Raw genomic sequence first — 17,491 nt, 5'->3', positions numbered from 1 at the left:
GACACGTGCGAACCATGCCTGATGGGTAAAATGACCAAGACTCCGTTCTCAGGAACAATGGAGCGAGCAACCAACTTATTGGAAATCATACATACTGATGTGTGCGGTCCAATGAGTGTTGAGGCTCGCGGTGGCTATCATTATGCTCTCACCCTCACTGATGACTTGAGTAGATATGGGTATGTCTACTTAATGAAACACAAGTCTGGGACCTTTGAAAAGTTCAAGGAATTTCAGAGTGAGGTTGAGAATCAACGTGACAGGAAAATCAAGTTCTTGCAATCAGATCGTGGGGGAGAATACTTGAGTCACGAATTTGGCACACACTTAAGGAAATTTGGAATAGTTTCACAACTCACGCCGCTTGGAACAGCTCAGCGTAATGGTGTGTCCGAACATCGTAATCGCACTCTATTGGATATGGTGCGATCTATGATGTCTCTTACTGATCTACCGCTGTCATTTTGGGGCTATGCTTTAGAGACTGCCACGTTCACTTTAAATAGGGCTCTGTCGTAATCTGTTGAGACGACACCGTATGAATTATAGTTTGGGAAGAAACCTAAGTTGTCGTTTCTAAAAGTTTGGGGATGTGATGCTTATGTCAAGAAACTTCAACCTGAAAAGCTCGAACCCAAGTCGGAAAATGCGTCTTCATAGGATACCCTAAAGAAACTATTGGGTATACCTTCTACCTCAGACCCGAAGGCAATTTGTTGCCAAGAATGGATCCTTTCTAGAGAAAGAGTTTCTCTCGAAAGAAGTAAGTGGGAGGAAAGTAGAACTTGATGAAGTATTGCCTCTTGAACCGAAGAGTGGCGTAGCTCAAGAAAATGTTCCTGAGGTGCCTGCACCGACTAGAGAGGAAGTTAATGATGATGATCATGAAACTTCAGATCAAGTTGCTACTGAACTTCATAGGTCCACAAGGACACGTTCCGCACCAGAGTGGTACGGCAACCCTGTCCTGGAAATCATGTTGTTAGACAATGGTGAACCTTCAAACTATGAAGAAGCGATGACGGGCCCAGATTCCGACAAATGGCTGGAAGCCATGAAATCCGAGATAGGATCCATGTATGAAAACGAAGTATGGACTTTGACTGACTTGCCCGATGATCGGCGAGCCATAGAAAATAAATGGATCTTTAAGAAGAAGACAGACGCGGATGGTAATGTAACCATCTATAAAGCTCGGCTTGTCGCTAAGGGTTATCGACAAGTTCAAGGGGTTGACTACGATGAGACTTTCTCACCGGTAGCGAAGCTGAAGTCCGTCCGAATCATGTTAGCAATTGCCGCATTCTATGATTATGAGATATGGCAAATGGACGTCAAAACGATATTCCTTAATGGTTTGCTTAAGGAAGAATTGTATATGATGCAGCCGGAAGGTTTTGTCGATCCTAAGAATGCTGACAAGGTGTGCAGGCTCTAACGCTCGATCTATGGGCTGGTGCAAGCATCTCGGAGTTGGAACATTCATTTTGATGAGATGATCAAAGCGTTTGGGTTTACGCAGACTTATGGAGAAGCCTGCATTTACAAGAAAGTGAGTGGGAGCTCTGTAGCATTTATCATATTGTATGTGGATGACATACTGTTGATGGGAAATGATATAGAATTCTTGGAAAGCATAAAGGCCTACTTGAAGAAGTGTTTTTCAATGAAGGATCTTAGAGAAGCTGCTTACATAATAGGCATCAAGATCTATAGAGATAGATTGAGACGCCTCATTGGTCTTTCACAGAGTACGTACCTTGACAAGATATTGAAGAAGTTCAATATGGATCAGTCAAAGAAGGGGTTCTTGCCCGTGTTGCAAGGTACGAGATTGAGTACGGCTCAATGCCCGACCATGGCAGAAGATAGAGAAAAGATGAGTGTCGTCCCCTATGCCTCGGCCATAGGGTCTATCATGTATGCTATGTTGTGTACCAAACCTAATGTAAACCTTGCTGTAAGTTTGGTGGGAAGGTACCAAAGTAATCTCGGCATGGAACACTGGACAGCGGTCAAGAACATCCTGAAGTACCTGAAAAGGACTAAGGATATGTTTCTCGTTTATGGAGGTGACGAAGAGCTCACCGTAAAGGGTTACGTCGATGCTAGCTTCGACACAGATCTGGATGACTCCAAGTCACAAACTGGATACGTGTATATTTTGAATGGTGGGGCAGTCAGCTGGTGCAGTTGCAAGCAAAGCGTTGTGGCGGGATCTACATGTGAAGCAGAGTAGATGGCAGCCTCGGAGGCAGCACAAGAAGCAATCTAGGTGAAGGAGTTCATTACTGACCTAGGAGTCATTCCCAATGCGTCGGGCCCGATGACTCTCTTCTGTGACAACACTGGAACTATTGCCCTTGCCAAGGAGCCCAGGTTTCACAGGAAGACAAGGCATATCAAGTGTCGCTTCAACTCCATTCGTGAAAGTGTTCAAAATGGAGACATAGATATTTTTAAAGTACATACGGACCTGAATGTAGCAGATCCGTTGACTAAACCTCTCCCTAGAGAAAAACATGATCAACACCAGAACTCTATGGGTGTTCGATTCATTACAATGTAACTAGATTATTGACTCTAGTGCAAGTGGGAGACTGTTGGAAATATGCCCTAGAGGCAATAATAAAATGGTTATTATTATATTTCCTTGTTCATGATAATTATCTATAGTTCATGCTATAATTGTGTTATCCGGAAATCGTAATACATGTGTGAATACATAGACCACAACACGTCCCCAGTGAGCCTCTAGTTGACTAGCTCGTTGATCAAAAGATAGTCATGGTTTCCAGACTATGGACATTAGATGTCATTGATAACAGGATCACATCATTAGGAGAATGATGTGATGGACAAGACCCAATCCTAAGCATAGCTCAAAGATCCTGTAGTTCGTTTGCTAGAGCTTTTCCGAATGTCAAGTATCATTTCCTTAGACCATGAGATTGTGCAACTCCTGGATACCGTAGGAGTGCTTTGGGTGTGCCAAACGTCACAACGTAACTGGGTGACTATAAAGGTGCACTACGGGTATCTCTGAAAGTGTCTGTTGGGTTGGCACGAATCGAGACTGGGATTTGTCACTCCGTATGACGGAGAGGTATCTCTGGGCCCACTCGGTAATGCATCATCATAATGAGCTCAATGTGACCAAGTGGTTGATCATGGGATCATGCATTATGGTACGAGTAAAGTGACTTTCCGGTAACGAGATTGAACGAGGTATTGGGATACCGACGATCGAGTCTCGGGCGAGTAACGTACCGATTGACAAAGGGAATTGTATACGGGATTGATTGAATCCTTGACATCGTGGTTCATCCGATGAGATCATCGAGGAGCATGTGGGAGCCAACATGGGTATCCAAATCCCGTTGTTGGTTATTGACCAGAGAGTTGTCTCGGTCATGTCTGCGTGTCTCCCGAACCCGTAGGGTCTACACACTTAAGGTTCGGTGATGCTAGGGTTGTAGAGATATTAGTAGGCGGTAACCTGAAAGTTGTTCGGAGTCCCGGATGAGATCCCGGACGTCACGAGGAGTTCCGGAATGGTCCGTAGGTGAAGAATTTTATATAGGAAGTGTAGTTTCGGCCACCGGGAAAGTTTCGGGGGTCACCGGTATTGTACCGGGACCACCGAAGGGTCCCGGGGGTCCACCGGGTGGGGCCACCTATCCCGGAGGGCCCCATGGGTTGAAGTGGGGAAGGGAACCAGCCCCTGGTGGGCTGGTGCGCCCCCCTTGGGCCTCCCCCTGCGCCTAGGGTTGGAAACCCTAGGGGTGGGGGCGACCCACTTGGCTTGGGGGGCAAGCCACCCCCCTTGGCCGCCGCCCCCCTTGAGATTCAATCTCTAGGGCCGGCGCCCCCCCATAGGGGCCCTATATATAGTGGGGGGAGGGAGGGCAGCAGCACCCTATCCCCTGGCACCTCCCTCTCCCTCCCGTGACACCTCTCCCTCTCGCTGAGCTTGGCGAAGCCCTGCCGAGATCGCCGTTGCTTCCACCACCACATCATCGTGCAGCTGGATCTCCATCAACCTCTCCTTCCCCCTTGCTGGATCAAGAAGGAGGAGACGTCTTCCCAACCGTATGTGTGTTAAACGCGGAGGTGTTGTCCGTTTGGCGCTCGGTCATCCGTGATTTGGATCACGACGAGCACGACTCCATCAACCCCGTTCTCTTGAACGCTTCCGCGCGCGATCTACAAGGGTATGTAGATGCACTGCCTTTTCCCTCGTTGCTAGATAACTCCATATATTGATCTTGGTGATGCGTAGAAAATTTTAAATTCTGCTACGTTCACCAACAGATCCAACTATAATAGCAAAGCTCGTGATACATCAAGATCGTGCCAAATCGAGAACACGAGAGAGAGAGAGAGAGATCAAACACATAGCTACTGGTACATACCCTCAGCCCCAAGGGTGAAGTACTCCCTCCTCGTCATGGAGAGCATCGGGATGATGAAGATGGCCACCGGAGAGGGATTCCCCCCTCCGACAGGGTGCCGAAACGGGTCTAGATTAGTTTTCGGTGGCTATAGAGGCCTGCGGCGGCGGGACTCTCGATCTAGGTTTCTTTCTGAAAGTTTTGGGTTATATAAGAGGTGTTGGAGTCGGAAACAAGTCAGGGGGTCCCCGAGGTAAGGGGGAGCGCCTAGGGGGGTAGGGCGCGTCCAGGGGGTAGGGCGCGCCCCAACCCTCGTGGTGGCCTCGAGACTCTTCTGGCCCATCTCCGGTACTCCGTGGGCTTCTTCTAGTCCAAAAATGATCTCCGTGAAATTTTAGGTCAATTGGACTCCGTTTGATTTTCCTTTTCTGCGATACTCAAAAACAAGGAAAAAAGATAAACTAGCACTGAGCTCTAGGTTAATAGGTTAGTCCCAAAAATCATATAAAATAGCATATAAATGCATATAAAACATCCAAGGTTGATAATATAATAGCCTGGAACAATCAAAAATTATAGATACGTTGGAGACGTATTGTCACATCCCTAGCTTCTGGTGCTGCCTAGTGTTTGCATCATGTTTAAATTTTGAAACTTGAACTGAGGAAATTTGGAAGCCTCAAAAACTTAAATAAAAGAAGGGCAAAAACCCTAAAATCTCATTCATTGTTCCAAAATGCTCTTCTTAAATGTTTGATAATTTTTGGCAAGGGTTCTGGTCCCAACCAAAATGTTGAACATTTTTAAGGATTTATTTTTGGGACTTTGAATTTAAATCATTAGCTATTTGAATTTGAATTATATTCATATAATTAGAATATAATTTCAAATACCCTGAAATATTTTATGAGCTTTTGGAAAAGTCCATCTAGCAAAATAAAAATATTCAGAGGAGTTTTTGGCATTGTTTGAATCTGTTTAAATTCAAAACAATGGCAAAAGATATTAATAAAAGAAAAACAGAACAGAAATATAAAACAAGAGAGAGAGAATCTTACGTGGCGCTCACCTGGTAGCCAACCGGCCCAGCACTGCAGCTGGCCGGCCCAGCCCACCACTGCAGCCCTCCGTCGTCTTCCTCCCCGCGTCCCGAAGCAGCTGCGTGCCCGGCGCGCAGGCGAGCTACGCCAGCTCCTCCCTGCCTGCCTGGCTACCCCCTCGTCGCCCTGGTCGCCTCCCGCGACGCCACGCAACCCCCCCGACGCTCTCTCACTCTCCTTGCTCCTCCCCCCTCTCTCCTCTGTTTCTCGCACGCAGCCACCGAGCGGAGCTCGTCACCGCCGTCCACTGCCACCATGGCCACCGGGCCTCCCTCGCTTCCCCGACTAGCCCACAAGCTCCGCCACTCCGTCCTCGACCCACCTCACCGAGCCACGCCCCTCCAGAAGCCCCCGAAGCGCCGCCCCGACGTTTCTCCCCTCCTCGGACCCGCCGGTCGCCGTCGCCCAATTCGTCGGCTCCGGACCGTCCCCGGCCTCGTCTCCGCCTCGAATGGATCCGCTGTGAGCCTCCGCTGCTTCTCCTGTGCTCGCCCCCTCCGTTCTCGCCCCCTAGCCCCATCTCCCACCGCGGCCGAGAGTTTCTCGCCGCCGGCCATGGCGTGGCCGTGGCCACAGCCACCGCAGCTCGTTCTCGAGCCCACCGTCGTGCTCACCACAGTCCCAGGAGCACATAGCACTCACCAACGCCTCCCCTGGCGCCCTGCATCGCCTAACCCGTCATTGTCGTAGCTCTGGCCGCCGCCTAAGTGGTCGCCGCCGTCGACCCCGGCCTCCCTGTGCCCAGCTGTGTGCGCCCCTAGATGCGCGGGAGCACGGGCTCCCTCTCGGTGCCCTCAGCGCGACCAGCCGCGGGCTGTAGCGCCGTCTCGAGCAACTCCGGCGAGGTCTCGCCGTCGCCGTGGTCGCCGGCATCACTTGCTGACGTGGCTGGCTTAATTAGCCACTAAACACCGCACCGTGTCACTGACACCTAGGCCCCACGCCCTAATTAACCCCAGTTTAATATCTGTTTAGGATTAACTAAACCAGAGCGGCCCCACGCATCAGTTTTGACCAAGCTGACGTGGCCATTGACCGGGCCCACATGTCAGCGGCACTAACCAGCTCCAGTCACTGACCAGTGGACCCCACTGGTCAGGTTTGACCAGCAGCAGCGTCTGTTGACCTGCTGACGTCATGCCAACGCCATGCTGACGCAATATTCCTTTTCTGGAATTTAGTTTATTTTATAAATAATCAGGAAATTCCAGAAATAGCTAAAACTTCAATAAATCATAGAAAATCAACCGCAAGTCAGAATGAAATAATTTATATATGAAAAATTATCAGAAAAATTCAAGGAATCCATCTGTACCATTTTCATGCATGTTTGAACAATGTTTGTCCTCTGTTTTGGACAAAACAAATAAAGGGCATTTAAATAATCATATATGGAGTTGGAGTTTGAATCATGTATTCAAACCAACTTCATTTAAATCATAGCTAGGTGCATTAGCCCAAAACACATTCATATTGCCATGTCATAGCATGCATCATATTGTGCATTGCATTGATCGTGTCTCTTCTGTGTTTGCCGGTGTTGTTCCCCCTCGATAGACGTTGTACCGATGATGTGATCGTTGACACTGATGAAGACTCAATGCTATCTTCAGAAGTGCCAGGCAAGCAAAACCCCCTTGTTCATTTCCAATACAATCCTACTCTCTCGCTCCTGCTCTCTTTTACTGCATTAGGACAACAACGATTCATCTGTTACTTGTTGCGGTAGCTGAACCCCTTTATCCTTTGCATGACCTGTCATTGCCACAGTAAATAGATGAAACCCACTAGCATGAGTAGGAGTTGTCTGAGCCCTGTTGTGCCTACTCATTCATGCTTGTTTGTCATGCCTACTACTGCTTAGAGTTGAGTCAGGTCTGATTCATCGGGGATGAATCAGAGGCGTGTGAACATGTCCTACTGTGTGTGAGCTAAGTGTGTGAACATGATTTGGTAAAGGTAGCATTGAGAGGCCATGTAGGAGTACATGGTGGGTTGTCTCATTGCAGCCGTCCTCAGGAACTGAGTTCTGTGTTTGTGATCCATGATTCAGCTACTACCACGCATTGGGCCCGAAACCAATGGACCCTCTCGGCTTCTTAATCACCCTTGTCCTCTGTCCAGGAGTTGCAAGTAGTTTCTGGTGTTTGTAGTATGCTGGAGGCCGTGGGCAGCGCTGACCGGAGGGGTGGGCTGTGATGCGGTAGGCACGTGGCCGGGTATACCGGGCGCCCGTTTGGTGTCACGGAACCCTGTTCACATCGTTTGGGGCTGTGAGCGAAACTCCGGCCGGATCTCCTCATGGATGGAACCCGAATAGGCGATAAACCTGGACTAGAGACTTGAGTGTTTAGGTAGGCCGTGGCCGACACCCACGTTGGGCTTCCGCTTGAAGGTTGCCGAGTACATGTCGTGTAAACGGTGGTAAGTGGTGAGAGCGTGTGTGAAGAAGTACACCCCTGCAGGGTTAACCTAATCTATTCGAATAGCCGTGTCCGCGGAAAAGGACTTCTAGGTTGCTTATATCAGTTCATAGACAAGTGAAAGTGGATACTCTAAAATACGCAAGATAAGCGTGAGTGCTATGGATGGCGTTTTCATAGGGAGACGGGCGCGGATCCATAGTGGTGTATTGGTTGGTGAATATGTGGACTCGTGTGTGCCACCTCAAAAGAGTTACTTGCGGTCGTAGTTTAGGATAGCCACCGTGTCAAAGCTGGCTTGCTGCAGTTAAACCCCACCATCCCCTTTGTTGATAATGATGCATATGTAGTTAGTTCTGATGTAAGTCTTGCTGGGTACATTTGTACTCACGTTTGCCTATTTTATGTTTTTTGCAGAGAGACCTCAGTCTCGCTAGTAGTTCCACGTGGTCTTCGACGTTTAGCTTGATACCTCAGCTACGATCTTGTGCCCTCGGCAGGATCTGGTAGATAGTCAGGCTTCTCAGCCTTTTTCATTTGTAGATGTCTGTACTCAGACATGTTAAGCTTCCGCATGTGCTTTGACTTGTATGCTCTGAATGTTGGGTCATGAGACCCCTGTTTGTAATATCTCGCTCCTCGGAGCCTATTGAGTAAATACTTGAGTCGTAGAGTCATGTTGTGATGCCATGTTGTATTTGCACATATCGAGCATATTGTGTGTATGTTATTGAAATGCTTGGTATGTGTGGGATCTGGCTACCTAGTTGTTTATCCTTAGTATCCTCTCTTACCGGGAAATGTTTCCTAGTGTTTCCACTGAGCCATGGTAGCTTGCTACTGCTCCGGAACACTTAGGCTGGCCGGCATGTGTCCTTCTTCGTTCCTGTGTCTGTCCCTTCGGGGAAATGTCACGCATTGAGTACCGGAGCTCTGTTAGCCCGCTACATCCCGGTTTACCAGAGTCCTGCTAGCCCAGTGCTACAGCCCGGACCCACTTGCTGATGACCGACACATTCGATGCTGGGTCAGGGATGCCTGTCCCTGTAAGTCTGTGCCACTTTGGGTTTACGACTAGTCATGTCAGCCCGGGCTCCTTGTCATATGGATGCTAGCGACATCATCATATATGTGTGCCAAAAGGCACAAACGGTCCCGGGCAAAGGTAAGACGGCACCCGTGGGAATACCGTGCGTGAGGCCGCAAAGTGATATGAGGTGTTACATGCTAGATCGATGTGGCATCGAGTCGGGGTCCTGACAGCGTTGGTATCAGAGCTTAACTGCCTGTAGGATTACCAAGCCAAACTGGTCGAAGTTGTGTCTAGAAATGCTTTAGTTATGTAAGGGAATTGATTGTGGGATGGAACGTAAGGCTCTTTTTACTCCTTATACCTCATGGCCTTCTGATCTGAGTCATCATCTTCTCTTCCACGGGGATTAAGAACTAGGCTTTCTCTTCTTTCTATCAGGATCACGTGTTACTAATCCGTAGACTTATAAGATTGTTGGATTTAAGTTTGAGTCCAGTTCCTACTACTTCTGTATGTTACTATTGATCTCGAAACCTTGATATTGTGCTTGCGAGTGGTTATGCCACCATTTTTGTGAATGTCTCAAATCTTTTCTGAGCATTTACAGCCGTTATGCCGTCCGAGTCATCCCAGGTTTCTAAACAATCTGATGCACTTGCAAGTCCTTTCCCTCTGGTTTTTATGTTCCTTTGGGCCAGGTTAATCACACTAATTGCTGATTTGAGGTATTCTATTGCCTTGACTTATATGTTGGAGTTCCTATTATGACCCTAAGTGCTTAGAGGATCATCTAGTGGTCTAGCCATGATTTGTGTCCCAGTGTGATGATTCTGGCCTTTATTCTCGAAAGCATTCCGTGATGCTACTTAGTAGTAGGTATTCTATTCCTGGGTTCTTGAACCCGAGATTCACTCTACTTACTTCATGTTGATAATGTTTGCTAGTTCCTTTAGGATATTAGTAACTTTGCGATAGTCTTCGAGGTCCGTGGTATTTTCCTTCTTCCAAATACTATGAACCACTTATGGCAGTAGTTTGTTGGATCAATAGATCACAATTAGAGTACTCTTGAGGAGTTCTCCATTCATAAATCGTGACTCTGCCAGTCCTATCTCTCTGCATGGGTTATCCGGAAGAAACATGTTGAACTTGGTTCGACATACTAACCTATGCATCCACAACTTAGAAAATTATATGTTCCTTTGAGTTGTTCTCTTTAGTTGCATTCTGACCCTCGTCTATCAATTGATAGTCAAGAGTATGCATGCATTCGTTTATCGATACCTATTACTCTTGTGGTCCGTCAAGCCATTCTATCGCGGAATGACTAGGAGAAACAAACTCCAGTACCTCTTCCATATCCAGGATTGGGTCAAAGAAGTTGTGCTCCGCAGAACAAATTGCTAATCCAGCTTTTGTTCTGCTCTACCTTGGAGTATTACCATCTTTATATCGGGATTGTTATAGGAATTGCACACCATCCTATGAACTCTTGGTACAGTGATACTTCTTGCCATCATTGTTCATTCCTCAGTTCCTGTGTTATTGTAACCGGAATGCCGACAAGTGAATCGTGGTGTGTGAAATCAATACTGCTAGCAACTCCGTTGCTTGGTAGTTAAATGGACAACAACCTCATTCTTAGCATGCTGATTATTGAGTCATCATTCTAAGATTGATCGTGCTACCTAGTCCTTATTCCTGGTGCACTTTTCAATCAATGAGTTAGGATAGTGTCAATCCTTGCTTGTTGGATTATATCGTCTTGCCCTGAAAAGCAAGATTGTTCTCAAGCTTAGTAACATACCGGTGGTTCGTGACTTTCCAAATATCTTCTTGGAAGTGTTACCAGGTTGTCGCCTGACCGCTATGTTGAGTTCGTGATCAAGTTGGTTTCTTGTAAACTAGCCATTCTCCAAGAATCTGTGTTGCATACCCCTGAGTTGGTTGGTCAAGCTAAACAACAACTTGGAGAGTCGGGAGATAAAAGCTTGCCTGGCTTAGTTCATTTTAAGGGATATCCTTCTGTGTGTGTTGAAGAAAGATGATATCTTCATCAATTGATCCTTGAGACCAGTTGCTGGAGCTATTGTCTTGCCAAAACTTTGATTTGAGTGTGGGCTATTCTCAAATCAAATCAGAACCAACAATGTTCGTAATGTTGTCTTACTCGTGGATTTTCCTCGAGCATACACCATTATATCTTTTGGGTCTGACCAATACTATCACCTTGTTCACATAGTTATGGAATTCCATCTCCATGGAAATCCCGATAACTTGTTGTTGAGCCCATCAGCAGCATTTTGTCTCATCCATGATTCGTGTTGAACATACAGCTAGTGTTGGAAACTTTTATAAGCATTATCTTCATGTCCCATGCATGAAGCATATGTTCAGATGTAAGAAGTGACTTCCTCCAGTTCATGTGCATTTGATGCAAGTTGCCGCCGTGGATTTGAGAAAGTCAATGTTGCTTCCTTTGGAATCGTCTCAAATCATTCATGCATACGTGCGAAGTATTCTGTGGTTCGAAGACTTGCAACCTTCATTCCATATGTAGTCCTAGCACACCAAGCCACTGATTGATTTGTTCAAGGAGAAGAAGTCTCTTCTTAAGAGCAAGACTTATGCGAGGACTTCGATATCCTCGATAATGGTTCCCCACCGGAACTCGGTAGTGTTTTATTGTAAGACTACCATGGGATCATGTTTGTCTGGGACAACGTGTTCACATGTTGTAGCAGAACCAGCTCATGTCTTGGAACTTACTATCGTAGTTCATTCCCCGAGAATCTCGCAACATCATCTCGTCGATTTGTGTTGTAAACTTTCATTTTTCTTTCTAGACTTGATGAGTCTGGAATATCCTGACACCAACCAGATCTGAATCTCAGGCAGATATGATGGTTTGGAACATTTCCCAAGAACTATAATATCGGTCCCTCGGAAACCGGTAAAGTGGATGTCGTGGCCAACACACCCCGCCGGGAGACCTAATATTGTAGTATCTTGATTGGAGAAGTTGGCCACCTCCCCATAGGGATTTCGTAGGATTTACTCCCTAGTTGCCCCTATGGATTCTTGAGCTTCCGAAGTCCGACCTTTACTTGATGTTCTAGATACCAGACCATTTCAAGGAATGGGATACGCTCGTACATCAAGGAGAACATTAGAAGCAGAGTGCTAAATGTCTCTCGGTCGATCATCCAGATTTCGTCCCCTTGGCCTCGCTAAGGTGAAATATGAGAAAGTGTTATCCTCCTTTGCTTCTGCATCTTCCACCGGTATTCATCATGGTAGTATGATGTGTTGCCAGGATCCTTGACACGGATATTGGTAAAACCTGATGAATATGGAAATGCTCAAGTTCTTGAGAGCACGCACAAGCGCTAGGTATTATCGCCGGCACTAACCGGGATTGCTCCTAGTCTCTTCGGTTATGCTATAACCACTCCAACAGTGAATTCACTCTCTATTGTTGGGTTCTTCCCCAGTTACCAGAATCATTCCCAGCATTTGCATTTTGTTCCCAGCTTGCACCGCCAATGTGCCATTCTACCATGGGTCTCTTCCCTTTCCGGTGGTAAGCAAATTCATCCATTACGTTGTCTTCAACAAGGTAATCCACATCATCCAAGTCCGAGTATGCCATTCTACCGACCCCCTCCAAACGATCGCTTGAGAATTGCCTTAGGCTGGTTTAAAGAGTTTCAATGATCTCTGAATCAAAGGTAATTCTTTTTGCCACGTAAGGGGATATATCTACGAGTCACCATCCCTAAGGTGCCTCGTTGTGGTATCATGGAAACTCAACTCCCCGCTACGTTGACAATCGATTACCACCTCCTTAAGCGTGAAATTGTTGTCTACCTAGTGAACCCTCGTCATCTGTTCCACTCCATCCCTCTAGAGGTGTGCCTCGTCTCTCAGCTCGAGAGATGTTGCTATGTCTCATTCCGAGAGTTAATCCTGAGTTGTTCATCCTTCGAGAAGAACGATTCTTTTAGGGTCTTTCCTTCCTCTCGTTGTCATGATAGTTGGAGTTCTCAGAGCAAGACTTCGAGACAAGATGATGATCGAATCAAGGTTCTTATGAAGTGCAACCTGGATCGTGAAGATTGTGCTAGTTTGCGTTCCCCCTTCACCTTACCCTACGCTTGAATCTCGGGACGAGATTTTTGTTTAGTGGGGGTGAGTTGTCACATCCCTAGCTTCTGGTGCTGCCTAGTGTTTGCATCATGTTTAAATTTTGAAACTTGAACTGAGGAAATTTGGAAGCCTCAAAAACTTAAATAAAAGAAGGGCAAAAACCCTAAAATCTCATTCATTGTTCCAAAATGCTCTTCTTAAATGTTTGATAATTTTTGGCAAGGGTTCTGGTCCCAACCAAAATATTGAACATTTTTAAGGATTTATTTTTGGGACTTTGAATTTAAATCATTAGCTATTTGAATTTGAATTATATTCATATAATTAGAATATAATTTCAAATACCCTGAAATATTTTATGAGCTTTTGGAAAAGTCCATCTAGCAAAATAAAAATATTCAGAGGAGTTTTTGGCATTGTTTGAATCTGTTTAAATTCAAAACAATGGCAAAAGATATTAATAAAAGAAAAACAGAACAGAAATATAAAACAAGAGAGAGAGAATCTTACCTGGCGCTCACTTGGTAGCCAACCGGCCCAGCACTGCAGCTGGCCGGCCCAGCCCACCACTGCAGCCCTCCGTCGTCTTCCTCCCCTTGTCCCGAAGCAGCTGCGTGCCCGGCGCGCAGGCGAGCTGCGCCAGCTCCTCCCTGCCTGCCTGGCTACCCCCTCGTCGCCCTAGTTGCCTCCCGCGATGCCACGCAACCCCCCCGACGCTCTCTCGCTCTCCTCGCTCCCCCCCCTCTCCTCTGTTTCTCGCACGCAGCCACCGAGCGGAGCTCGTCGCCGCCGTCCACTGCCACCACGGCCACCGGGCCTCCCTCGCTTCCCCGACTAGCCCACAAGCTCCGCCACTCCGTCCTCGACCCACCTCACCGAGCCACGCCCCTCCAGAAGCCCCCGAAGCGCCGCCCCGACATTTTTCCCCTCCTCGGACCCGCCGGTCGCCGTCGCCCGATTCATCGGCTCCGGACCGTCCCCGGCCTCGTCTCCGCCTCGAATGGATCCGCTGTGAGCCTCCGCTGCTTCTCCTGTGCTCGCCCCCTCCGTTCTCGCCCCCTAGCCCCATCTCCCACCGCGGCCGAGAGTTTCTCGCCGCCGGCCATGGCGTGGCCGTGGCCACAGCCACCGCAGCTCGTTCTCGAGCCCACCGTCGTGCTCACCACAGTCCCAGGAGCACATAGCACTCACCAACGCCTCCCCTGGCGCCCTGCATCGCCTAACCCGTCGTTGCCGTAGCTCCGACCGCCACCTAAGTGGTCGCCGCCGTCGACCCCGGCCTCCCTGCGCCCAGCTGTGTGCGCCCCTAGATGCGCGGGAGCACGGGCTCCCTCTCGGTGCCCTCAGCGCGACCAGCCGCGGGCTATAGCGCCGTCCCAAGCAACTCCGGCGAGGTCTCGCCGTCGCTGTGGTCGCCGGCGTCACTTGCTGACGTGGCTGGCTTAATTAGCCACTAAACACCGCACCGTGTCACTGACACCTAGGCCCCACGCCCTAATTAACCCCAGTTTAATATCTGTTTAGGATTAACTAAACCAGAGCGGCCCCACGCGTCAGTTTTGACCAAGCTGACGTGGCCGTTGACCGGGCCCACATGTCAGCGGCACTAACCAGCTCCAGTCACTGACCAGTGGACCCCACTGGTCAGGTTTGACCAGCAGCAGCGTCTGTTGACCTGCTGACGTCATGCCAACGCCATGCTGACGCAATATTCCTTTTCTAGAATTTAGTTTATTTTATAAATAATCAAGAAATTCCAGAAATAGCTAAAACTTCAATAAATCGTAGAAAATCAACCGTAAGTCAGAATGAAATAATTTATATATGAAAAATTATCAGAAAAATTCAAGGAATCCATCTATACCATTTTCATGCATGTTTGAACAATGTTTGTCCTCTGTTTTGGACAAAACAAATAAAGGGCATTTAAATAATCATATATGGAGTTGGAGTTTGAATCATGTATTCAAACCAACTTCATTTAAATCATAGCTAGGTGCATTAGCCCAAAACACATTCATATTGCCATGTCATAGCATGCATCATATCGTGCATTGCATTGATCGTGTCTCTTCTGTGTTTGCCGGTGTTGTTCCCCCTCGATAGACGTTGTACCGATGATGTGATCGTTGACACTGATGAAGACTCAATGCTATCTTCAGAAGTGCCAGGCAAGCAAAACCCCCTTGTTCATTTCCGATACAATCCTACTCTCTCGCTCCTGCTCTCTTTTACTGCATTAGGACAACAACGATTCATCTGTTACTTGTTGCGGTAGCTGAACCCCTTTATCCTTTGCATGACCTGTCATTGCCACAGTAAATAGATGAAACCCACTAGCATGAGTAGGAGTTGTTTGAGCCCTGTTGTGCCTACCCATTCATGCTTGTTTGTCATGCCTGCTACTGCTTAGAGTTGAGTCAGGTCTGATTCATCGGGGATGAATCAGAGGCGTGTGAACATGTCCTACTGTGTGTGAGCTAAGTGTGTGAACATGATTTGGTAAAGGTAGCATTGAGAGGCCATGTAGGAGTACATGGTGGGTTGTCTCATTGCAGCCGTCCTCAGGAACTGAGTTCTGTGTTTGTGATCCATGATTCAGCTACTACCATGCATTGGGCCGGAAACCAATGGACCCTCTCGGCTTCTTAATCACCCTTGTCCTCTGTCCAGGAGTTGCAAGTAGTTTCTGGTGTTTGTAGTATGCTGGAGGCCGTGGGCAGCGCTGACCGGAGGGGTGGGCTGTGATGCGGTAGGCACGTGGCCGGGTATACCGGGCGCCCGTTTGGTGTCACGGAACCCTGTTCACATCGTTTGGGGCTGTGAGCGAAACTCCGGCCGGATCTCCTCATGGATGGAACCCGAATAGGCGATAAACCTGGACTAGAGACTTGAGTGTTTAGGTAGGCCGTGGCCGACACCCACGTTGGGCTTCCGCTTGAAGGTTGCCGAGTACATGTCGTGTAAACGGCGGTAAGTGGTGAGAGCGTGTGTGAAGAAGTACACCCCTGCAGGGTTAACCTAATCTATTCAAATAGCCGTGTCCGCGGAAAAGGACTTCTGGGTTGCTTATATCAGTTCATAGACAAGTGAAAGTGGATACTCTAAAATACGCAGGATAAGCGTGAGTGCTATGGATGGCGTTCTCGTAGGGAGACGGGAGCGGATCCATAGTGGTGCATTGGTTGGTGAATATGTGGACTCGTGTGCGCCACCTCAAAAGAGTTACTTGCAGTCGTAGTTTAGGATAGCCACCGTGTCAAAGCTGGCTTGCTGCAGTTAAACCCCACCATCCCCTTTGTTGATAATGATGCATATGTAGTTAGTTCTGATGTAAGTCTTGCTGGGTACATTTGTACTCACGTTTGCCTATTTTATGTTTTTTGCAGAGAGACCTCAGTCTCGCTAGTAGTTCCGCATGGTCTTCGACGTTTAGCTTGATACCTCAGCTACGATCTTGTGCCCTCGGTAGGATCTGGTAGATAGTCAGGCTTCTCAGCCTTTTTCATTTGTAGATGTCTGTACTCAGACATGTTAAGCTTCCGCATGTGCTTTGACTTGTATGCTCTGAATGTTGGGTCATGAGACCCCTGTTTGTAATATCTCGCTCCTCGGAGCCTATTGAGTAAATACTTGAGTCGTAGAGTCATGTTGTGATGCCATGTTGTATTTGCACATATCGAGCATATTGTGTGTATGTTATTGAATGCTTGGTATGTGTGGGATATGGCTACCTAGTTGTTTATCCTTAGTAGCCTCTCTTACCGGGAAATGTCTCCTAGTGTTTCCACTGAGCCATGGTAGCTTGCTACTGCTCCGGAACACTTAGGCTAGCCGGCATGTGTCCTTCTTCGTTCTTGTGTCTGTCCCTTCGGGGAAATGTCACGCATTGAGTACCGGAGCTCTGTTAGCCCGCTACAGCCCGGTTTACCGGAGTCCTGCTAGCCCAGTGCTACAGCCCGGACCCACTTGCTGATGACCGACACGTTCGATGCTGGGTCATGGATGCCTGTCCCTGTAAGTCTGTGCCACTTTGGGTTTACGACTAGTCATGTCAGCCTGGGCTCCTTGTCATATGGATGCTAGCGACATCATCATATACGTGTGCCAAAAGGCGCAAACGGTCCCGGGCAAAGGTAAGACGGCACCCGTGGGAATACCGTGCGTGAGGCCGCAAAGTGATATGATGTGTTACATGCTAGATCGATGTGGCATCGAGTCGGGGTCCTGACACGTATCAAGCATCCGCAAGCTTAATTCCTACTCGTCCTCGAGTAGTTAAATGATAAAAACAGAATTTTTGATGTGGAATGCTACCTAACATATTTATCCATGTAATTCTCTTTATTGTGGCAAGAATAATCAGGTCCATAAGATTCAAGACAAAAGTTT

This window comes from Triticum dicoccoides, chromosome 3A (genome assembly GCF_002162155.2).
Source record: "Triticum dicoccoides isolate Atlit2015 ecotype Zavitan chromosome 3A, WEW_v2.0, whole genome shotgun sequence".
Classification (NCBI taxonomy): Eukaryota; Viridiplantae; Streptophyta; class Magnoliopsida; order Poales; family Poaceae; genus Triticum; species Triticum dicoccoides.
Note: the sequence above shows the minus strand (reverse complement) of the source record.